Source organism: Narcine bancroftii, chromosome 5, assembly GCF_036971445.1.
Source record: "Narcine bancroftii isolate sNarBan1 chromosome 5, sNarBan1.hap1, whole genome shotgun sequence".
Classification (NCBI taxonomy): Eukaryota; Metazoa; Chordata; class Chondrichthyes; order Torpediniformes; family Narcinidae; genus Narcine; species Narcine bancroftii.
In genome coordinates, this window is record NC_091473.1 from 118,597,688 (window position 1) to 118,622,705 (window position 25,018).

At 42.2% G+C, this 25,018-nt stretch overlaps 1 long non-coding RNA gene across 1 annotated transcript; it reads right to left on the bottom strand.

Annotated features, from left to right (window-relative positions):
* Window positions 1-223: 223 nt before the first annotated feature.
* LOC138762785 (uncharacterized) lies at window positions 224-24,191 on the bottom strand. The gene is made up of 3 exons (XR_011357145.1): window positions 24,125-24,191; window positions 11,945-12,037; window positions 224-382 (listed from the first exon to the last, which is right to left on the bottom strand). It is a non-coding gene; the product is annotated as an uncharacterized lncRNA (long non-coding RNA).
* Window positions 24,192-25,018: the final 827 nt, after the last annotated feature.

Genomic DNA, 25,018 nt, shown 5'->3' on the forward strand with positions numbered 1-25,018 from the left:
TTTTGTGTTTATGGCAAAAAGTCAAGTTTCAAAAGCAGACTAAATCAAGCCTACACAGCCTTGTGTGTATAATTATATTCTAGTTATAGTAAATATATAAGGTGGCAAACATATTCCCATGTTCCTTTCTGATTGGTGGAAGGTAATATAAATGTCAAACAAACCAAGGTATACAGGGGTCAGTTTAATTCAATTCAAACCCAAGAAGGAGATTATTATCTGATTCATCAAGCTGATTACTGCAAGTTTAAGGTAGTCATCAGGCCTCATGGCTGCAAAACCATTGCAAAAGGAAGTATCATCAAAGACGTAGCTTCCAGATTACGTGGGGCACGTGGACTAACAGAAATGGCTGTGAACTCGTAGAGAGAGAAAATGGCCTCTGTAAAACAGAAATTAGAAGATTAACTCCATGGAAACAAGACAAAAATCCTGAACTTATTCTTATCCTAAAGGACTTAAGGAAAAAAGGCAAATAAAATCCATATGTGCATATCCCATTTGAAGCAAATTTCTTGTATTATTTGGATAGATGTAATTTATGACTATCCTGCAAAATGTATTACTTAAAAAATGCTAAAGATAAAGGCTGATCATAGAAACTGCAATACAGATGGAAATCATTCAAAACATACCCCTATTTCTTACAAAATGCCAAAGTTAAAAGCTGATCATTGAAATTGCGATTCATGATATATTCCAGACCTTTTATCTGAAACTTAAGAGTCTATTCCCATTTTCTCCCCTTTGCCCATTTACTGATAAGAACCATGAAATTCATTTCTAGATACAAGATCGCAGAAGGTTGAAAAGGACATCGGATTTCCACTGGGATACCAATAAATCAATTATTTGTTGCAGATGAGCAGCCACCTGTATTTGTGTCACTGATATGGATTCAAAATTGCCTTGGCCAGAGAGGTCTGTGAGCAGAGGTGTTTTGCACGGAACTGCTGTTCATTTTAAATTTTTTTAAAACTTTAGACATACAGGTCCTTCCATCACAAGACCCTGTGCTGTTCAATTACACCCAATTGACTACAATCTACCACCAGCACCCGATCCTCTGCGAGGACCGACCATTCACGGCCTTTGAAGCGAATAGGCGGCTATATCAATTTCTCAGGGTACCATTCGGGGTCACGAATGGTGTCGCGGTCTTCCAGCGGGAAATGGACCGGATGGTGGATCAGAACGAGCTAACCGCTACCTTCCCGTATCTGGACAATATCACCATCTGTGGCCACGACTTGCAGGACCACAACGCCAACCTAGACAAATTTCTTCAAACTGCCCGTCGGCTGAACCTGACTTACAATTTGGACAAGTGTGTCTTCCTGACCACACGACTCGCTATTCTAGGTTGCTTGGTGGAGAACGGGATAGTCATGCCAGATCCTGACCGCATGCGTCCCCTAATGGACTTACCACCCCCCCCCCCCCCCATACCCAGAAAGCGCTCAAACGCTGCCTGGGCCTTTTCTCGTATTATGCCCAATGGAAAGCCCACACATACACAGGGAGAGTGTACAAACTCCTTGCAGGCAGTGCCAGATTCTAACTCAGATTGTTGGCATTGTTACAGCATTGTGTTCACTGCTGCACTAACCATGCTGGTCTTTGCTGTTTGTGTGTTTGTGTTTTGAGTTGTGAACAGTGAAGCAAGTTGTCAAATGGTGAAGCAGGGTATGGGTAAGTTGGAGATACTGTACGTAGAGAGAAATAGCAAATGGAGATTAGTCAAGACCCGTGTGATGTGTTACACTTTGGAGATCAAATGTTACAGAAAAGTATCCACTAAATTGCAGGAGCCTGAGGGATATGATGTACAAAGGGATTTGGGGGTACATCCATTGCTCATTGAAGTGACAACAGGCAGATAGAGCAGTAAAGGCAGGGTTTGTCATGTTTGCCTTCATCAATATTGTACTGAGAATACAAGCTAAATCATCATATTGAAGTTGTATTAAACTTTGGGAAAGGAACATTTGTAGTTCTGTGTGTAGTTCTTGTATCAACATAACAGGCAGGATGTGGAGGCTTTGGAGAGGGTGTTGAAGAGGTTCACCAGAATGTTGGCTGAGGGAGTATTACTAAAGAAGGAGAGGATTGATAGGAGGGATTGAGAAGAGAATGTGAATTGATTTAAATTAGGAAGGATAAAAGGAGCCATTAGCAAGATTAAAAAGCATCCGAGACCTTGTTGGTGAAAGGGCCTTTTCCCGCCCCATACCCTTCGAGATCTCGTGATAGCCAGTGACATAGCTAGGGAGGGTGCAAGGGGAGTGACTATTCCCCTGAGTACATTTTTCAAAAGTGGCACCTTGCCCCCCCTCCCCAGTCTGCACTGCCAACCCCGCTCCGATGCCACTGCCACCCCTTCTGCCCCCCGGCCTGCTCCAATGCCATCAATAAATCAGTGCAGCCTGCCATTCAACCCCTGCTCATCATCTGGCATGTGTCATGGCGCCTTTTTTATGTGCTCGCTCCCCCTAACTTTAGAACCTGGTTACAACCCTGATAACCATTGCCATTAGAACAAACTTAAATACATATAAAATGTGAGCCAAATGATTACAGTTTAGACTGAATTCCCAGCAAAGTACAGCACACAAAGAACCATAGCAAAAGGAGTCATAGACTCCTTCAGTGTCAGTTAATAATTTCCAAACTTCAAGATGCAGGCCACAATGCCGCCACCCCCCACCCACCGCCCCCCCCCCCCCACCAACTCGATCCATGACTTCCTGTCTAACAGACTGCAATCGGTGAAGATGAGTAGCAACATCTCCTTCACAATCAGACTCAACACCGGCGTTCCATCCTCCCTCTATATCCACGACTGTACTGTTCCAACTTCATCTTAAAGTTTGCAGAAAGAGAGATTTTGTTCAGCACAAGTTTGAAAGTGCTTCATGTACTCTTGTTGATATATCCTTGTGAGGATCACAAGGGTCCCCCTCTGCCCCATCGACGTGATCTCCTGGGATTAATGTTTGGAGAAGGCGCACTAAACCATTGAGGACCCCTTCCACCCCGCGCACAGCATCTTTCAGCCACATCCATCGGGGAAGAGATACAGGAGGATCAGGGCCAGCACCTCCAGGCTGAGGAACAGCTTCTTCCCATGGACAGTGAGAATGCTGAATGACCAAAGGAACTGCTTACGCTAACCACCCGAGACGCTCAAATTTACTAAATGATATTTATTATTTATTGTTTGTCTGAATGCGTTTTATGTCTGGTTGTGTGCCTGTGTGTTTTGCACTGAGGACTGGAGAATGCTGTTTCACCAGGTTGTACTTGGGCAATCGGGAGATAATGAACTTCAACTTGCTTTTCTTTTATTCTGCAAAGATACTGCAGGCATGATGAGATTTCCTAGAGCAATTTGTGATTTTCAGTAGCCACTAACTCCATTCCATTCCAGTTGTTGCAAGTCCATCGAATAATATTTGCACATGTTGAAGTCTTGATTGTTGAGAGAAGAACTACTGTCAGCTTTTTAAAAAAGTTTAAAAAACTAATAATAGAGAAAATTCTTATTCTAGAATGGGTTACTTTTTAATTGACAACCAATTGATCTTTTTGAGCAAAACATGTGAATATCAAGAAATAGTTTTCTCTGATCATTTGAATTTTTTTGGAATCCATAGTTTTTCTCTTGCCAGTCCTAATCACCTTTTTTTTAACCTTTTGTCAGATACAGGTTTTAGGGAGTGGTGTAGACTGGGTATCAAAAATTTTAAGGATTATTTTTATTCAAGACTATTAAAAGTTTAATTACCTATTTAGTCATAAAGCACTGACATTAAATTTTACACTCTTAAAATATGGTTCGTCTTTTTATTTTGTAAATTATGTTAGCAATTTATTACTCAAAGTTTGCTGAGCATGAAATTTACAAGTTTCCAAAATCATTGCAAAATATGAATATAAACCAAAATATATAACAACATTAAATAGGTGGGTTTTCCAGAAGAAAGACCTGTGTAACCCCTTTTCAAATGACTGCATATCCAAACATCTATATACCGTGGGCAAGCACATGATCAGAGATCCTAAAAGCATTGAATGGACAAGTTTGTTTGGTTTTTTTTAGACATAGCACGGTAACAGGCTATTTCAGCCTGCATGTCCATGCTACTTAATTTACATCCAATTAGTTTACACCCCCGGTATGTTTCAAATAGTGGGAGGAAACTGAAGCCCACAGGGAACACCTACTGAACCTTCTTCAATCAAAAGCAAAGAAAGAAAATTCAAATTCAATCCTCGTCCAACGTTACAACAGAGACAGAATCGGCTGATACTCAGTCTTCTTCAATGGAGACAAAGCAAGCCAACTCAATCCAAGTCCAACACTAAAGCTGAGTTGGCTTTGTGTTTGGCCAAAACTCGCTGGGCTTCTTTCTCCGAGTTTAGGAATTTCTTCTGGCCGTCTTTTATGATGACTCTCAGTCATCAACACCAGCCTAAAACCCTGCTTGAAAAGCTTCTCCATGACCAGATGGAATTTTTGCCTCATCTCCATCATCTCAGAGTGATTGCTCCATAAATCTAATATGATGGTCTTGAAAGGTAGATATTTATTTCGTTGAGCCTCTCGAATGACCCGTTCTTTTTGTTGAAAATAATTGAAAAGAAGAATCACCAGCCTTAGACATTCTTCAGAAGATGCCTTTGGTTGTACTTGATTGATGTGCTCTATCAAGTTCAGGCTCCGGTCCAAGCAAATCTTTTTACAAATATCTTGGTGAGTAACTTGATAAAAAAAATTGTATAGGCAACTGTCCTTTTTCAGTATGGTTTTTAATCCCAAGATATAGATATTATTATATCTGCTTCAGCCCTCCAGATCAACCAAATGCGACGTTAATTTTTTATTGCTGGCAGCCATATCGAGTTCCAGCTTATCAAGTCTACTTTTCACGGTGACTGATTCTTTCTCTGTGTCATCCAGGCATTCTTCAATTGCCAGAATAGCATTTCGAACTTTGTTCAACTTAACCTGTAACTCTCGATAGTGTTTATCCATAGTTGCTGTTAATTTCTTTATATTTTCTTGGGATTGCACCTTCATCATTTTAGCAAGGGGAACCACTTCCTCCTTGATTTCTTTACTCTCCTTCATTGCCTTGGGTCTTTTTTTTTTAGGCACGTTCTGTACAACAGTAGTAATAACAAGCGGTGAAGCCAAGATTTAACCACTTCATTAAAAAAAGGTGGAAAGTATTAGAAGTTGGCAGGAGCTCACGTCTACTACATCCTACTCCATGTAATGGCCAGCGAGGAGTCACAAACTCCTTACAGACAGCGCGGGATTCGAAACCCTGTCCCGATTGCTGGCGCTGCAAAGGTGTTGCACTTGCCACGAGCCAACCGCTCTGCTTTGTTTCTGCCATTGGTCACACCCATTTGTTTCCTCACTGGGTGTACTTTCAGATTTGTAAAAGCAATGGTGCTACCTCACCAAGATAAAACTCCACTACGTCCCTCTTCTTTTTCCCTTCTTTACTGTTCACAGATGACCATGAACTGCACAGAGAAATGTTTTATTCTAGTACATCATAATTCCTAATGTAAAACCAGTTTATATTTCATTCAGTTAAAGAATCAGTCAATGTGAAGCTTCTATAAAACTGACAAACTAGCCTTATAAGCTACTTAATCTCTGCTGCATTTAGCAAGTGACAGGGCTGTCCTATGTAGTTTCCTCCTACCCGAAATGTGGCTTCCCTGCTGCTATTGAGGATGGAGCTCTCAATGACGTTTCCTCTATTACCTGAACATTTGCTTCAACCCCTCTTCCCCAGACAGAACAAAGATAGAATTCCCCTGGTATTTACCTTCTATCACATCAGCCTTTAGCCTTTGCATCAACACATTCCAGCTCTAACATGTTCTCACCACCAGTTTCATCTTCCCTTCTTTTATCAGCAGTAGATGGCTGATATCTACCTTTATAACTGAGGCCCAATTGTAAAATCTTTGATGATTTGCTGGCACAATTTTGCTAATATCATCTGACCATTTTTTTTTCAAACATTTTGCTTCCTGAAAATAAATTAGGGATTATGATAGACAACTTCAAGATGAATACAAAGATAATTTCAGATTTGTTGTATCACATAGGAAGAAACATTAAATTAACTTTTATTGAATTTAGCATGTTTCATCGCACAATAATGCTGACACATTGTATTAGTTCAACTGACCTAAAAATGTTTTTGTCGCTGATTTTCACTTGAACTCAGCATCTGATGCTTCTCATGTCAGTGTCCAATGATAGTCAACCAGCATTGATGGATTCCAGTTGCCCTGATACCGCTTTTCTATGGTTGCAAGGTCACCGTGCTCATCACTGACTGCACCAAGATCAGCAGGGAAGAAGTCCAAGTACAAATGCAGAAAATGAATTTTCATTGCGTTGCAAATATGTTGCATTTCATGGCTTTGTATCATTGAAACATGACAGAAAATCACAAAAATTGGTTATATCTAAAAAAACGGTACACGATAAGAAAATTTAAGATGATTTTTGTGATCACTGTTCAGGAACCAAAATCTTAATTGTCCAGTGTTATTAGATAGGACCACAAACCTGACTTTCATAGCATATATTATTTTCCCCTGCAACCGCTGCAACCGTGTCTGCCTGTCCCGCATCGGACTTGTCAGCCACAAACGAGCCTGCAGCTGACGTGGACATTTACCCCCTCCATAAATCTTCGTCCGCAAAGCCAAGCCAAAGAGAAGAAAGAAGATGCATGATCCTCAACTAAACTACTGAAATGTTCAACCACCACTTTATTGAACTCCATTAACATTCCTTAACATTACTAAAAAAAATAAACTCAAAATTGCAAATGTTTGAAATCTAAAATTTAAAAAAACTGCAACCGCTGGGTATACGCAGCAGGTCAGGTGCATCTATTTGAAGAGAAACAGGCTTAACTTTTCTGATCTAATACTCTTCATTAGAAATGCAAAGGAGAGTTGTTAAGATGCAAGGGTGGGGAAGTGGAGTGGTTGTGTTACAGTAAAACTTGGGTGATCTCAGGGATAATGACTTCATTAAGAAGATTAAGTGTTAGGATTTCTAAATGACGTGTCTACTACTGGATTTATGCACCATCAAGACTTCCTTCCTAACTAATCCTCGTGCTTCATGCAGAAAAGTGGTGGATAAATCTGTCAGTTTATCATAAAATTTCTACTACTACAATTGTGAAGTTAATATAGAGGACATAGTTACATTGGGAAAGCAGCTAACTATAGAACACTACAGTCATTAAATATGGCATGGAGGTTCCAATCTCAAAACAAATTGCTGAAGAGCTCAAGCCCGAAACATTGGTGATGTATCTTTACCTTTACTACATAAAGGCACTGTTCCACCTGCTGAGTTTCTCTCCAGCATTTGATATTCTTCACAAAATTGCCAATGTGGCTGCTCAGAACCTCATTCCCCCCCCCCCCCATCCCACTATGTGGAGTTGGACCTTTTCTGACTGTAGATGACAACAAGTCTGAGCTTCAGTTATGAGAGATTTTGTTATAATTGTTGTAGTTGGAAGTAAACTCTCAGCCATCATTACAGACAGGTGAGAATTAGCTCCATGAATCTTCCAGAATTGTCCTGTTTGTGAATCCTTACCAGCCATCACTGAAGGTGTGTAGGAGTGGGGGGGGGGGGGTGGATATGGTGGTTGGCAGCATAGTCTGCTTTAACCTCGCACTCGCTTGCCTCTAGATTCTTTCCTGTGAACTGGTTGGTCTTTTACCAAGTCTTCCAATGCAAGTTTATTGACTCCTAATGAAACTTTCCATCAGGTCTTTCTGGCCTTGCCTTGAAACAGGCTGAACTCTTTTTCAGTGTTGAAGGCTCACTGTCATACAACCATTGCCATTCATTTCCAGGGCCCAAGAAATATTTTTTTTCTCTCAGTTATTAAGAATTCAAGGCTGACATCAATAAAATTTTGAATTCTGAAAAGAATCAATGAATTTATGGATTGAACAGGAAAGTAAATTTGAGGTGGCTTGAGGAGGCTGAAGACCAGCTCCAGATTCCATATATATAACAACACAATGTTGGAGAAAATCAACAGGCCAAATTGTGCCCTTTATTTATAAAGATAAAAATACATAACAGATGTTTCGGGCTTGAACCCTTCATCCGTGTATGGAAAAATGTCAGTAGGCATCTGAACAAAAAAGTAAGGGGAGAGGCGAGAGGGTTTCATCTATTTTTATAGATATATATATTCTATGTTTATGTTCCCACATCATTATGCAAACTCATGATTCTCAAGTATACATTCAATTTTCCTTTGAAAGTCATTCCTGAAACTGCCCCAACATCCTTTCAGGTCTTGTGATGCAGAGTATAACAATTTGTAAAAAAAATCACTCCCCTCTGGTTTTTTTGTTGGTTATCTTGAACTAAATTATCTTAAATCATGTAAACAGGAATGATTTTGTTTTTTATATAATGATAATTAATAATTTCCTGGCATGGATTTAAATGAAGCAACTTTGTGTTGTGAACTAATGTTCTTCAGAAAAGGCTGCATGAAGTCTTAGTGGGAAAAATAATCCTGTATCCGAGCAAACTGAGTGGGTTCAGATTTTCAGGGTGAAAGGAAATAAAATGCTATTTTTCTGGCCCAGTGTAGAATTAACACCAAGGTTTACCTGTAAAATTCTTAGTTTCAAGCACCAGCATTGGGCTTAAGTGAATGGTAGTATCTTTCATCCAGGCAATGTCAGATGGGTCTTCAATAAGTTGCTGAATGAACTCAATGGATAAAGAAGCATCTATGGAGGCAAAGGGATGTTTGATGCCTTGGCTTCTTTGGTTAGCCCTCCCTACATCTTTCCATCATGTCCCACCCCTCATATGGTTCTAATCATCTTCTGTCTCACCCTTTCCTCTCATTTCTGTATGCTTCTTCTGCAAACTCGGTCCGGGTGCAGAATCTCAACTTGAGACATCATCCATCTCTTTGCCTCCATAGATGTTGCTGGACCCACTGAATTCTTTCAGCAATGTTTTGCTCCAGATTCCAGCACTTTTGCTGTGACTCCCCTCTCCGCCAGCTGTAGTTCCCCTGTAGCGTGAATAATGGCTCTCATAACTAAGGGTAGGGTTTCACAGTAGTCTTCAAAAGGATTCTGGGTTTAGGCAGGAAACCAGGGTTATATGTGAGTGGATGGGGGCCAGCCATCAGCACCACACCCTACCAGTGTATCCCAGTTCACTGCATTCACCCCTTCCTATAGAATTTAGGGTCTGTGAAGAAAGACAGAGAACATGGGTTCAGAAAAAAAAATGTTTATAAAATATAGGAGATCTCATAGAGGCATTTCATATTTTGAAAGGTTTAGATAGGGCGGATGCAGGCAAGATCTTTCCCTTGGTGGGTGAATCAAGGACAAGGGGTCATAGTCTGAAAATTAGAAGTTATCCATATAAAACAGAGATTAGCAAAAAACTTCTTTAGCCAGAGGGTCGTGGATCTGTGGAACACACTGTCGCATACAGCAGTGGAAGCCAGATCACTGGAGGTATTTAAACAAGAAATAGACAAGTATCTCATTAGTAAGGGTATCAAAGAATATGTGGAAAAGGCTGGAAATTGGAACTAGTGTAGAGTAGCTTAGTGTAGATTTACAGAACAGACTCGATGGGCCTAGTGGCTTGCTTTGGTTCCTTTGTCTTAAAAAATAATTTAAGCTGTCCGTGGGTCTGGAGATCCTGGTGGAGCGTCTTAACACCGGGGAGCCTTGGACTCCTTGGGTCTCCTGGTTCCCTTATGAGGGAGGAGAGGCGGGCTAGGTCTCCGGCTCAAAGGTGGAGGGGGATGCACTTTCCTCCTGAATCAGATCCCCCGAGGCCCTGACTGGGGGTGGCGAGAATTAACTCTGTGGCTCACAGGGCACCTGAGGCAACAGACCCTCTGTTCTGGTGGATGCCAGGTCCCTGATAAAGATGGGTACTCCACACAGGTGTACATGTGATTGGCATGGAGCAACCCTTTCCACCGGGGGTTGGTCTTGCTTCTTCTCGCATGATTCCTGAGAAGGACTGGACCAGGAGTGGTGAGCCAGACTGGGAGTGTAGTTCCCAATGCCAACATTCTTTCAAAATTGAATAGGAGCTCGTGAGGAGAAGTGTTGGTCCCAGTACATAGTAGCGACCGGATGGAATGGAGCACCATAGGAAGGACATGCTGCCAGCGTGAGTCTGGAAGGCCTTTTGACATCAGGGCAAGTTTGACAGCCTTCCAGACTGCGGCATTCTCCTTTTCAACCTGCCCTTCCCCCAGGGGTTATAACTAGTAGTCTTGCTGGACACAATGCCCCTCACCAGCAGGTACTGACGTAGCTCATCACTCATAAAGGATGAGCCCTGGTCACTATGAATATAGTTGGGATACCTGAACAGGGCAAAATGGAGTCTAGGGCCTTCATGACTGACAAAGTGGATGTGTCTGGACATTGACTGGTGAAAGGGAAACAGGAGTACTCATCAGTGTTAGAGAGGAAGAAGGTGTTACCATCTGTAGAGGGGAGAGGTCCTTTAAAATTGACACAGAGCCATTCGTAGGGCTTGGATGGCTTGATCAGGTGTGCTTTTGCGGGGCAGTAGAAGTATGGCTTGCACTCCATGCAGACCTTGCAAGACCTGGTCATTTCCCTGACATGTTCCTACCCTCCAAATGAGTGCGGACCTCCTAAGTTTATCAGTGTGGAAGACATCTCTGGTCACATTCAGGTTGGCCTGGAAGCAGTCTAGCCAGTATGTGAACTCCTCAGCCACATTGGGGGACAGAGGGTCTATCAGCACCATTCCTGGCTTGAGTAGCACTTCCATCGTTAAGGAATAAGCTAATAAAATTATAGCGTGAATAAAAGCTCTCATAATTGGAGAACAAATGCTTTTATTAGCTTATAACTAAGGGTAGGGTCTCACAGTAGTCTTCGGAAGGGTTCAGGGTTTAGGCGGGAAACCAGGGTTATATGTGTGCAGATGCGCCCTCCCAGTAAATCCCAGTTCACTGCATCTCCATGGTGTTCTGGTGGATTCCTCATGGAAAATGGGAGACATTGACGTGTGAGAAAAGGAAGTAGTTATATTTGTATTTATATACCGTATATAGTTGTATAAAAGTCAAAACTGAGTAAAAGTCATCCCCCTATTTTTGGCCCAAAAATCTGGTACTTCAACCCTGGACGCCCAAAGGCCGGAGTTCCTGATGCTTTGGTCACAAACACATGTCTAGGCCCCAGCCACCCACCCATCTGAGCTCCCAACGCCTTGATTGCGAACTTACTACCAGTCCCGGCTGCCCACCCACCCATCAGTGCTCCTGATCCCTTGAACTCAGAATTTCCACCCATCGGATCACCTGATGCCTCGAACACAGACTTATCACCTCATCCCGGCCAGCCACCCGCCTACTGGAACATGCGACACCTCGGCTGATGCAAGTACTTACTGTGATCAAAAGTAATAGCCATGAAAGAGTCAACCCCATAAATTTAATGTTACAAAATAGTCTAAAAAAGCTCAACTTTTACATGAGTATTTTCAGTATTTAAGTTAGTACTTTGTGAAAGTTTTGAATTTCAAATACTCAATTGCTTTGATAACATTGCAACCTTACTTAATGCCTCTGGGAGTTCAACTAGACACCTGTTTTGAAACATCTCATGCTTCACTGGGCCAGTTCAAAATGTTGGGATTGACACTCTCAATGGAAAATTTCAGAGGGAACCAGGATGAAATAAACAGAAGCGTCTGCAGTGCAGCAACTCATGATTTTGGTGCAATAGAAGATCTCCAATTCAAAGATTTCAGCTGGGATAGGAGGACCATTTGTAATCCAATTCTAATGCTGTGCTTATCTTAGTACAGATTTCATTAATTACTCACTTGAAAGAACATCTGTTTGAATCTCTGAAACCAGGGGATTTGGAAGTCAGACAATATGTCTCATAATCTGTGATGCGGTAAGAATATAATGTCCTATAGTTTTGAGATGGATAAAAAGAAAGCATGTGTCATTTAATACAAATATATTTCATTGCAAAATGAAATGTCAGCAATAGGCTCAAATAAAGTTAGACATTTCTGTCTTCTAGTCTATTAATTTTCTAAATTTCAGATGTTTTATTCAGTTTTAAAACCTCCCACATAGAGAGTAACAGTTGCCATCATTGAGACAAGGGTCAGTTGAGTTTGAGGAAGCTCTGGCACAGTTATTCCACCTGATACTGAGAAATCAAATATTTAGGAGGAGATATTAGTTCAATACCAGCTATCTGAGGCTGGCATAATGCAGCAGAACCACAGCAGAAATAACTTTCAATGGAACTTACTGCAATAAATGAAGCAGACATTGAATTGTTCCTTATGGAATTTGACTAATAATTCTGAAAGAGCTAAATATTTATTGCAATCAACTCGCTCAACATAAAATTGGGCATTTCAAATGTTCTTGGCTTGGAAACATGGATTATTTCTGGTCATTTCTCCTGAAACCAATACCTTTGTCCAAAAGATGAAATATGTGAAGCTTGCTATGAGGGTTGCAGTAAAAGTCCTAAAATCTGGACTGCCGGGATTGGGTCAGTCCAGATTTTCAGGATTCTTATGCAATGCCAGCATGCAGGCAGTCACGCACACAAATGCTGAAAGTTGTCAAAAAGTCTGCACTCTCGGGAGGTCCGGATTTCACCAAAGGTTTTCAAGAAGTCTGGATTGTCAGGTGGTCCAGATTTCTGGCGTCTGGATTTTTGGACATTTAGGGAAAGGACTGAAAAGTGTATGATTCACAAGCGAATAGACAGTAATGCTGATAGGCTTGGATGAGAAAAGCTCAATTACAGAAAAATACAAGCATAGACTAGAAACACAAGAGACTACAGATGTTAGGATATGGAGCAAACAAAAAAACAAGCCACTGGAGAAACTCTGCGGGTCCGGCAGCATCTGTGGAGGGAAGGGAATGGTTGACAAGAAGCACATTTGATTAAAAGGAAGGGGAGCTGTGAGGCAGGAACTTGTAGGTGAGAGGTGGAGTGAGGGATGATGGAGAGATGGAAGGGTGGAATCGGAAGATAGACGTTGATAAGTGCAAAGAGACAAAGGAAGAAAAATACAGGGCAGATGGGGGTAGGGGAGAAAGGATGGTGAATGTGAGGCTGGAAGGAAGTGTCCTTATGGTAGGTAAGAAATGTGATATCAACCCAAATAAGAGAAGGCTAATGGGCAAATGAAACCAGATGTGAGAGGGGTTAAGAGATCCAGTAGGGGAAAAAACTGTGGGTCCTAGGCAAATGGAACCAGGTAAAGAGGGGGACTAAACTGTAAAGATATTCTTTTTGAGTCCATGTACTGAGGTAACAATTAATTCCTCAAAATTTCTCACTAGTGTTCCTACCAAGGTCTACACGAACCATTTGGAAAGTCTTGTCCCATAACCTACCTATCATCAACTTAAAGTCAGATAGTTATGGAAGAGATAACCAGTACTTTTGAACTCTTTGGCTAGCTGTACAAGGAATCTTCTACCTGGAATGAGTTTCTCGGTGAATTTTGTTTCTCTTTAAAAAAAAAAGATTCTGCTTTCTCCCAGAAATTCCTACACTAATGTTGTCAGAATATGTAACATTGACGAGAATTGAATTGGTTAGACGTACATTTCAATCAACCCACTGAAAACTGTTTTGGTTCATAAAGGCAGGCAAATTACAATGCATCATGCCTCCAGTATTCACATGCAAAATATGGATGGTATCACTCACCAGCTGCACATTAATACAATGATCTTGCTTTCCCTTGATAAGATTTGATAGTTTTCAGTCAGGCATTCGATGCAACACAAGTTCTAGTACTTGCATCCTGTCTCTGGTGGCGGATCCTGCTACTTGAGGAAAGCTTGCTTTTTGTTTGCCAGGGTCCATAGAGAAGGACAAAGTGTGAGGCCCACCTGAATAGAACATCCATCACCCTGATTTGGTGGTGTACTGCTGATTGATTTATGTGACTGCGGTTACCACAAGGCTGTCTGGAATTACCCAGTGGTGTAAAATTTCAGTGCTGTAATCACTTTAACAGCTATCAACAAGGCTTGTGTTGCTTGCTGAGGTGGACTACAAGGCTGTAGCCACAGGAAGGCATAACTCTTCAAAAGTTTATGTGGAAAGGGAAACATGGCATCTAATACAATGTCTCATGGAAAAACACAAATAGGATCTTTGACCTCTCTGAAACAAGAGTGGTATCAGTGCAGTTGAAATGAGTGTCTTAACTAATCTGACATTTCCCAATCTAGGATCTTTTACTTGCTTGCCCTTTTGCAAAAAAAGAAGATAACAACCACTGAAGGAACTTCAATTGTCCAATACTAAAATCTCTCGAGAACCAATTGGAGCTTCAGCCCTTCAGTGATTCTGTTGGGCCAAAACCCATCAAAAGCCAGGATTAGAGAAAATCTCCACAAACATGTAATAATGCTCTCTATAAAAGCTTCTTTTATCCAGTAGCTGTTTGCAGGTCTATCTGAGCATTTTCCAATATCATGTTAATTAGGACTATTGCATCAAAAGGAATGGTGATGTGCTGCAGCTGAGGTAGGATGGAACAGCATGTGCTGTTGTTCCGGTGGTATGGACACGTAGAGAGCGGGGAGCAGAGACACAGCACTCCCCTGCAAGGTCCAACTGCCAGCAGCTCCATATAGGCTTTAAACATCCATTTAAAGAAGCCAATGGTGTTTTATTTTAAAATCCTATGACTGCAGGGTCTGGGACCAAGATGGCGATGTTTGTATTTTGAAGAGGCAACAGTGCAGGGTGGAGGGGGGTGGGGGGGGGGGGATGTGGGATTCCGTAGAAGCAGTGGACTGGGACAGGGCATCAGTAACAGGGAGAACTCCCCTGCTGGGAAGAAGCAGAGGAGAATACCCTAAGAATGGCGGACCAGAAAGCAGCTCTGCAGTTGAAGAATGCACACAGGCTGCAAGCAGTTGGCGACTTGTGGGCAAGGCACCCACAAAGGTTGCGAGTTGCTGGCGATGTGATCAAAGGACTCGACCCAAGCTGCAGGCTGCTGGAGACTGACTCGTGCGAAACGGGCATTGAGAATGGAATTCAAGAGGATGGTGATGGCAAGGAGGGCTCCCGAAGGGCCCTGGGCGCTGAAGCCTTCCTCATCGAGTCAGAGTTTTGGATCTGGACTCGAGTTACCGATGGTTTGAACTGGAGTCTTCAGCGGCTGAAGAAACTGTGGGCGTGCTGGAGATTAATTCATGGACACTTGGTGACTCTGAGCGGACTCTCTCTGCTTCTCTTTCTCTGTCTGTAAGGGGTGCCAGGCCGTGCTAATGGAAGATTTTTGTCTGTCTTATGACAGAATAAAGACAATTTTGTTTAATATCACGACTGTTTTATTACATGACAATAAATAGCATCTGTATCTATAAATTGCCTGTTCCTTTTCTCACTCATTTGCATATAGTAGGCAGTGAAAGGTGTATGGTGGTTTGAAATTCTGATGGCCATTTCCTGAGGTAGGATGGAACAGCATCATCTTATGCACAAGACACATTCTTTTTTATGCCACCGATTTAAAAATTGACCTTCTTTTTTTTAATCCCAGTGTGAAATGTATCTGGAAGCCTATCTGGGTCCAATTAGGTAATGTCAGAAATACACAGGGCATACCTAGTTCGGATTCAGCCATATACACAAGGCCCGATTGTCGTGTAAGATGTGTATCAAACTGGTTTGCTACTATTTTTTATGTTCTAAAACATTATATTAACACAGAATTGGATTCCACTTTTCAAAATTACTCAAACATGCACCAGCATCAAGATGTTTTACATTCAGAAAGAACATTTAATGAGGACTGTCGCATTTCCTGATGGGACCACGCTGAATTTAACAATAACAGAAGACCACAGCCATACTCCCCATATAAACTATATCTGCCTAAAAAGAGCAGAGAGGGCGAGGTTGCTACAGCAGTCACAGAGACAAGAGATAAAGGATAAGAGGGAGGCCATTTGTGGTGAAGTGCCAGGACTAAGTTGGCTAGGTTAGTCTCCTTCAGATTTGATTAACCCCACAGAATGGAAAAAAAACCTCCAAGAAATCTCATGACCGCACAAGGCAAGCCACTAAATATTTTGTTGACTCCTAAATGCACTCTTGTCTAGATAAACACACAATCGGTCCTCAATCTCATCCTCCACACCCGCCCCCCCCCCCCCCACACCTTACAGCCTTATTCTTCCTCCCTATTGATCTGCCCATTTCAAACCCATACAGAGATCGAGACTGCGAGAGTAGGGTAGTGAAGTTTATTAATTGCCTTTCATCTGTTCGACTGAGGCTGAGATGGCAAGGAATATGAAGGAGGCAGCTGCACAGGAGGGGAAACTTTTCAGGTACGTTCAGGTTTCTGGTGCTGTTTTGGGGTATAGCCAGAGATAGCTGATCTACGCATCTAAGTTGTTCTGGGGGATTCAGTTGAAGACTAATGACTAATGCTACAATTTTACAAGATACTAATGAGGTGGAAAATGGAGTACTATGTGCAGTTCTGGTCTCCTTATTGAGGAAGAATGTACTGGATTTGGAGGCAGTGAAGAGGAGGTTCACCAGGTTGATTCCAGAGATGAAGGGGTTTAGCCTGTGAGAAGAGATTGAGTTGTCTGGGACTGTACTCCCTGGAATTTAGAAGAATGAGAGGGGACCTTATAGAAACATATAAAATTATGAAAGGTATAAATAAGATAGAAGCAATAAGTTGTTTCCATTTGTGGGGGAGACTAGAACCAGGGGACATAGTCTGGAGATCAGGGTAGTAGATTTACAACGGAGATGAGGAGGATCTCAGAGGGTGGTGTAGCCGTGGAATTGAAGCAGTGGAAGCAACCTCAGTAAATATATTTAAGACAAGATTGGATATATTTTTACATACAATGGATATGGGGATTGCTTAAGGTGGTATGTAGGTGAAAAGAAAATGTAACTGCATGTTAACTTTATGTTACATTTGCCAGGGACCTGGATCCACTTGTACTGCAACTTATTGTAATCAACATTTAAAAAGTGTTTGCATTCTTCCTTTCAAAATGAAGAACTTCATATCTTCTGACATTTTATTGCTCCTCTCTATCCACCTGATTTGTTATATCCTTAAGGATCTTTACCAAACAACACTTGGAAACCAAGTTAACTCTAATTGATTGTCTTACCATTTTCTGAATGCTTTGCGTTTACCTTCTCAGTAATAGATTCCAGCATCATAACAGATGTTGGTCCTTTTGACCTCAGTTTCCTGTTGTCTGTTTCCCTTCTCTCTTGAACATTGGCAGGTCAATCCTGGATCTGGAGGCCAGACCATGCTAGTGCAGTCCAAGTACAAAAAGGTCATTGTAGCATTGTCTACTCTGACCCTTGAGAAGTTGTCTGGTGTGCAGATTCAAGACTTTGATGCCTCCCTCATGAAGTAGCCTCTCATCATGGCCTTGCGTGCTGCAATATGCTGAGCCATGGCCATCAGCCAGCCACACAAGACTACTCCTTCAACTTGCTGTTGGCAGTGCTGTGAAGCTAGCCTATTTACATCATCAAGGACATCTCTGGAGGCTCATAGAGAAAGGAACAGGCTCCCAGCTGTCAGGCCCCCGCATAGAGGGAAATATGCAAGAATGTGTTTGGATATCAAGACAGACCTATAAAATTGTTGAATGGGAAAGACACTAATTTGGTAAATGAATGGCATGATTTTCTCTTCATACATTCTTTGATTTAATGCATCGCAGAAAACATGTCCTCTTTTAGTATCTTTCAATGTGAAGATACATGTCATTTTGACATAGCACCATCTGGTATTGTTGCTGACCCTTCATTGCCTTGCTGAAAAAAGTTCTCAATGTCATCCGTGTTTGCTGCCAGATAGTAATGCTTTTCTATTGATTGCCTCACTTGTGGAGAACATTTGACTGTGAAGTGATCTGATTGATACCATAGATTGCATCCTGTTCTCCAATATGAAGATGATTCTTACCTTGGGATTCCCTCTCCTGCTTGATCTGCCCTTACAATGGCGAAATCTGACTTAGCAGGGAGGTGGGGACACCTTCGAGACAGGAATAATAACAAGGTTGTACAGTGAAATGGAAAGTCACTTCTACGTTGCCCACTCTCCAAGAGCCCCATTTCATTTGTATAATTGAAAGCAACAGAAAGAGGTGAAGGAACGTTAACTAAAAGTGGCTGCTTGTGTAGGAATGATGTGTGCTTTGAACTGTTAGCTTCTCCACCCATCTCCTAACCTACTACAGCCAATCTAATAAATATGTTGTGATGACCAAAGCTGCATTTGCTGTAATTTGCTAAGGCATCATAGACATTGATTTACAGTTTCTGACAACTACACAGTTTTGACCTCTATACAACACATACGCTTTCCTTAGAGGATGTTCTCAAATGTTTTTGAGCAAAATGATACAGGTACTCATCGTGAAAGAGAGAGGTGGAAAACCGTTTAAATAATTGGATCAAGAATTCACTCAGTATAGGCAGACACGCAGAGGAGGAAGTGGGAGGAATTCAGCAAGTTGCAGGATATTTTATGAAAACGTTCCAGTGAATTTTTAAACAATCTTTTTTTTAAACACGTTAAGTTTCCCAAATGAAGGGTGACACTGACAGCCTAGCAGTTAGGACAACAGCCCCAGCAACCCGGATTTCAATCCGGCACTGTCTGCAAGGGGTTTGTACATTCTCCTCGAATCTGGGTGAGATTCCTCTGGGCGCTCTGGTTTTCTTCCACATTCAAAAGACGTATGGGATTAGTAGGTTAATTGGTCATGTGGGTGTATTTGGGTGGTGTAGACTCGTGGGCTAGAGAGCCTATTAGCCTGCTGGATCGCTAAAGCAGCAGCCTTTATTCATATTTAAGGAAAGGAAACCTTTCTGTTAAAGGCAAGATCTAGGTTATTAATCAGATCTTTAAGGGACACAAGTGGAGCCACCCGCAGCCTGCAGTCATTGCAAGCTAGAAAATGCAGTGAAATCAAAAAAGTTGAAATACCGGTGATAGGGAGTTTCGCAGTGACCTCTCCAATGTAAGAGAAACATTAATAAATAGGATGTAGATGTGGTGCAGCAAACTAAGATGGTCCAATGGTCAGAGTCATCACTGCCTTGACCTCCACAGGAAGAGGCTGGTTATTAAAGTATGGCTGAAGGTTATTCTGAAGAACATCAGGTATCTCATCGCAACCCTGCCTTCATCGATTGGGACACTGAGTATAAAATTTGGGAAGTCACGTCGCCGCAGCATAAAACTGTGGTTGGACCACGTTTGGAATATGGTGCGCAGACATGGTTGCCACACTCTACAAATGAAAAGGTGCAGAAGAGATTCAGCAGCCATTTACCTGGATTGAAGTGTATTAGCTATGAGGAGAGGATTGTTTTCTCTGGAACATTAAAGAAGGAATAACATGATGGAAGTGTATATAGGGTAGAAAATCAAAATTTTTCCCTCCCCCCTCCGCCCTATGGAAATGTCAAACACTAGAAGTCATAGCCTTAAGGTGAGAGGGTAAAAGTTCAAAGGTGATTCATGAGACAAGTTTTTTTTGCTTTATATAAAGTACAGAGTAGCAGCTGGAATGTGCTGCCAGGGGAGGTAGCTAAAGCAGATATAACAACATTAGGAGATATTTATACAGGCACATGTTCAGGCAGAGATGGATGGATAAAGACCACTTGCAGCCAGGAGGGACTCGTTTAAATTTGCATCATGACCAGCAGAAACACCATGGGTAAAGAGCCTGTTCCCATGATGTACTCTTCTACATTCTGTCAGCCAGCTCCAGATACAATATGGTGTGTCCAAAGACTTGCTGGGAGTCTTCTTTCTTTGGCTTGGCTTCGCGGACGAAGATTTATGGAGGGGGTAAAAAGTCCACGTCAGCTGCAGGCTCGTTTGTGGCTGACAAGTCCGATGCGGGACAGGCAGACACGGTTGCAGCGGCTGCAGAGGAAAATTGGTTGGTTGGGGTTGGGTGTTGGGTTTTTCCTCCTTTGCCTTTTGTCAGTGAGGTGGGCTCTGCGGTCTTCTTCAAAGGAGGTTGCTGCCCGCCAAACTGTGAGGCGCCAAGATGCACGGTTTGAGGCGATATCAGCCCACTGGCGGTGGTCAATGTGGCAGGCACCAAGAGATTTCTTTAGGCAGTCCTTGTACCTTTTCTTTGGTGCACCTCTGTCACAGTGGCCAGTGGAGAGCTCGCCATATAACACGATCTTGGGAAGGCGATGGTCCTCCATTCTGGAGACGTGACCCACCCAGCGCAGCTGGATCTTCAGCAGCGGATGCTGTCGACCTCTGCCATCTCGAGTACTGGGAGTAGGCTCTTCAGAGATGGGTCTGTCTTAGTCTTGTGCCCCAACATCCCCAGCTCTTTCTGAGGCACCTGCTTGCATATTCTCCAATGTAATGGAGAGCTATTGGCAGTTAAGGAATGAGTTGCTCAACGAATAAATTCTGAAAGTTGTGCTGCAATGAACATTTACGCCCTGTGCAATCTGCGGTCATTTTTCAAGCTATCAACTTAGATCTCCTTTGGTTGGCACAGAATCTACTTAAATTGCAATTACTGCACAGTGCTCCAAATTATCCTTGGGCTACTCCATCCCAGTTGTGTGCAGTTCCAACTTTCGATTGGCATAAAAAAATCGATGCCATTACGTGCATGCCTAATGCTGGTTATATGGAAGGAGCATTAATATAGAGTATGGCAGTGCAAGCCCACTTTAGTGACCATCTTGATTTCACTCTGAAGTGAGTGCTAGTGCACTTTATTGAGGCAAAACCTATTTTGGATAACACAGATCTGAAAGGGACGTGCTACATGATCCAACTTCTGGTCTGTCGTGAGGTAATGCCTTGGGATCTCCAGATGTACTGTATGATTAAGCCGCATAAAATGTAAATCAATGCCCCTTTTCAAGCAGTTCTTCCAATATTGTAATTACTTAGTTTTTACATAAACAGATGTTCACTTTCATGATATTTGATATTTCTTCCTGGCAAGTTCTTTTTAATAAGAACACACAGAAGTTGTTACTATGCAGAATAATTTTCACATTAGCTTGATGTTGCTATTTCCTTATCACAGGTGGCATTTATGATTTCAATGTTGAAAAATAGGCCAGGACCTGTCACTTCTGGGACAATCATAGCATAGTGCAGCACTGGAACGTGCTCTTCGGCCACAACGTCAGCGCCGAACATGATACCCAAATTAAAATCTGCTGTTTGCATGTAATCCAAATCCTTCTATTCCATGCATATCCATGTGCCTATCTAGAAGCCTCTTAAGGGCTACAGGTGTATCTGCTTCTACCACTTCCCCTGGCAGCCCACTACTTTCTATGTGTAAAACAAATTCCCCTGCACATTTCCTTTAAACACTACCCCACCTGCACCTCACTTTCAACACATCCTCTCACAAGTGACTTCTTTACCCTGGGAGAAAGATTCTGACTGTTTACCCTATCTAAGTTTCTCATTATTTTTATTAACTTCTATCAGATCTCCCTGCAGTCTCCAACACTCCAGAGAAAGGAACCCAAGTTTGTCTAGCCACTTTCCATAGCTCAATCCAGACAACATCCTGGCTATTCTCCTCTGTACCTTTTCCTACACCTCCACATCCTTCCTCAGATTTAGATTCAGATTTATTGTCAGAGTACATACATGACATCACATACAAGTTTAAGATTCCTTTTCCTGTGGGAGAGGTAGAATTACAACTTATTGGTTGAGCAAAAAAAACCTGACTTAACGAACACATGTAAACAAAGAAATGCAAACAAACTGACTGACAGAGAAAAAAACAAATCGATAAAGTGCAAAAGTAAGAGTCCCTGATTAAGTTTGCTGTTGAGGAGACTTATGGTGGAGGGGGAGCAGCTGTTCCTGAACCTGGTGGTGTGAGTCTTGTGGCATCAAGACCGCTTTCCTGATGGCAGCAGTGAGAACAGAGCGTGTGCGGGGTGGTTTGGATCCTTGGTGATTGCTGCTGCTCTCTGACAACAGCATTCCCTGTAGATGTTCTCAATAGTCAGGAGGGTGTTGCTTGTAATATCCTGGGGTGCATCCATTACCTTTTGGAGGGCTTTATACTCAGGGGTATTGGTGTCCCCATACCAGACCATGATGCAGCTGGTCAGCAAACTTTCCACCACACATCTTTAGAAATTTACCAAGGTCTCTAATGTCATGCCAAACTTCCACAAACTCCTGAGGAAGTAGAAACATGAATGTACTTCCTTCATGATGCAATTTGTGTGTTGGGTCCAGGAAAGATCCTCCAAGATAGTGACTCCCAAGAACTTAAATTTGCTCACCCTCTCCAGCTCTGATCCCCCAATGATCACTGGATCATACATCTCTGATTTTCGCTTCCTGAAGTCAACTATCATTTCCTTAGTTTTGGTGACATTGAGTGCAAGGTTGCTGTAGGTGCACTATGCAGCCAAGTTTTCAATTTCCCTCCTGTATGCTGACTCATCACCACCCCCCCCCCCACCCTCTGCTTTTTATACACCCTGCTACAGTGGAGTTGCTGTCATACCGAGCCACACATTCATAGTTGTAAAATAAGTAGAGCAGGGAGCTAAGAACATAGGCTGGTGGTGCTCCGGTACTGATGGAGATTGTGGAGGAGATGTTGTTACCAATCCTTGCTGATTGTGGTCTGGAGGTGAGGAAAGCAAGGATCCAATTTCACAGTAGGGGATGATGATGTTAACTGCCAAACTGTAGTCAAGGAAGAGCATCCTGATGTATGTATCTTTGCTATCCAAGTTTTTCAGGGCTTTGTGTAGAGCCAATGAGATGGCATCCACCAGAGATCTGTTGCTACGATAGCTGATTTGGAACAGAACAGATCCATGTCACTGCCCAGTCAGGAGCTGATATGCTTCAACAACAGCCTTTCAAAACATTTCATCTCAGTTGATGTGAGTGCCACTGGTAGATAGTCATTTAGGTCATACCTGCTCCTTGTGTAGTGATCTGGATCTCCAAATTAAATGTTTGTGATTTGTGCCTCATCAGGTTCCAGATCTCACAGATCTCATTGTTCATCCAGGGCTTCTGATTAGGGAAATCCCTGAATGATTTGGTGGGGACACACTCATCCACAGTGCTTTGATAAAGCCTGTGACAGCCCTGGTGTAATCATTCAGATCCTCAGCTCAGTCCTTGAACATTGCCCAATCCTGGATTGTTGTATCCAGAATTGCACAGAATACTCCAAGTGCAACCTAACCAGTTTTATAGATCTGCAACACAACTTCCTCACTCTTATACCCATTAAAAGCATCAATTTTAAGAGCCCTGACATTAACTATATACATTCCCCTTACATTTGACCTCCCAATGTTCAACACCTCACATTTGTCCATATTAAATTGCACTACCCAGATCTGTAATTGACAACTGTACTGTACCCTTCCACACTGTCCACAACTATACCAATCTGTTGTCATTTGCAAACTTATGAGCCAACCCACTTATTGATTCATCCATATTTATCGTAAACAACAGAGGTCCCAATACCAATCCATGTGGAACACCACTGGTCACAGTTCTCCAGCGAGAATACCACCCTTCCACCACTACCCTTTGTCTCCGATGGGGCAAGCCTATTTTCAACCTTAACTTTCAATTCACCATGAATCTCATTCATCTATACCTTCTGGATCAGCCTATCATGTAAAATGATCAAGCATTGATGGGATGTGTTTTAAAAAATATTCTTTATATTCTCAATCCCTTACAAGTGTTTTGCAAAATATGACGAGGTCCCACCATCACCTGAGATTCTCTGGGACCCCTTAGATTCAGCAGAATATTTGAATGATAATGTTCTCTGTGGTTATTTTCAAACACTATAAAAATGATAAAGAAAAAGATGAACATCAGGGTGGCAGACGGTTTAAAGTTGATTTGGTGGGTTATTTCTTAATTTGCTCCCAGTACTCCCTTATTTAACGAGGCGTTAAAGTGACTTACGTTAGATGTATTTTCTTCTGACATCCTCCAACTTCTGAGTTACAGGGAAATTATCTGTCGATAATCCTTCACTTGACACGCGACTGAATTCCACAAACAACAACATATTATGTTAACTACTATTACAGAGTTTTCTCAGCCTTGTAACTACTACCATCTAGCTGGTTAAAGTAGTACTGTACCTACTTGACTGTTAGGTTTCTCAAAACAGTGAACATCACTTAAGAGGAGTTGGTTTAGTCACATGCTGCAATATTGGACTCATTTGCACTCTTTTCTCCAAGGTGCACACATTTCAATGTGGTAGCAACCATTTCCATTGGGATAGTAAAATAGGCACTTTAAGGTGCAGTTCAAATTTTACTAGTGCAATGATGACAAGTGATGATGTGAATGTGTGCCATGCTCAATGTTGCCTTATCAACAGAAGGAGAGGAATAAGGGCAACCCATGAGAAGACCCAATATTGATCAAATTGGTTGACCACATTGGTGGTTCGCAGAAGGGGGTATGTGTCCAATTGAGTGCATCTATTGATGACTCAATGAATGTTGGTGCACCTTGTGGCATGTTAGTGAAGGATCAGAATTGAAAGGGGCTTTAACAGTGGGGGGTACTGTGTGTGACACCTTTAGACAGATGGTAATGTCACAGCTCTGCGCTGCTGTACTGTTGGGGCTTGATTTTCAATGTCACCTTAAAAGCTTGACAATGGCATTTGATGGGCCCCATCCACCCCTCATCATTTGTAATCAGCAATTCAATAGCCAAACCCCCGCCCGTACATTTCCACCAACTAAACCACTCACCGTGCACAATTTGCGGGCTCTCGACAATTAAAGTTCCCATTCCGTCACTATTCGCCAACCTCACCCCTGACTGAAAACCCGTCGC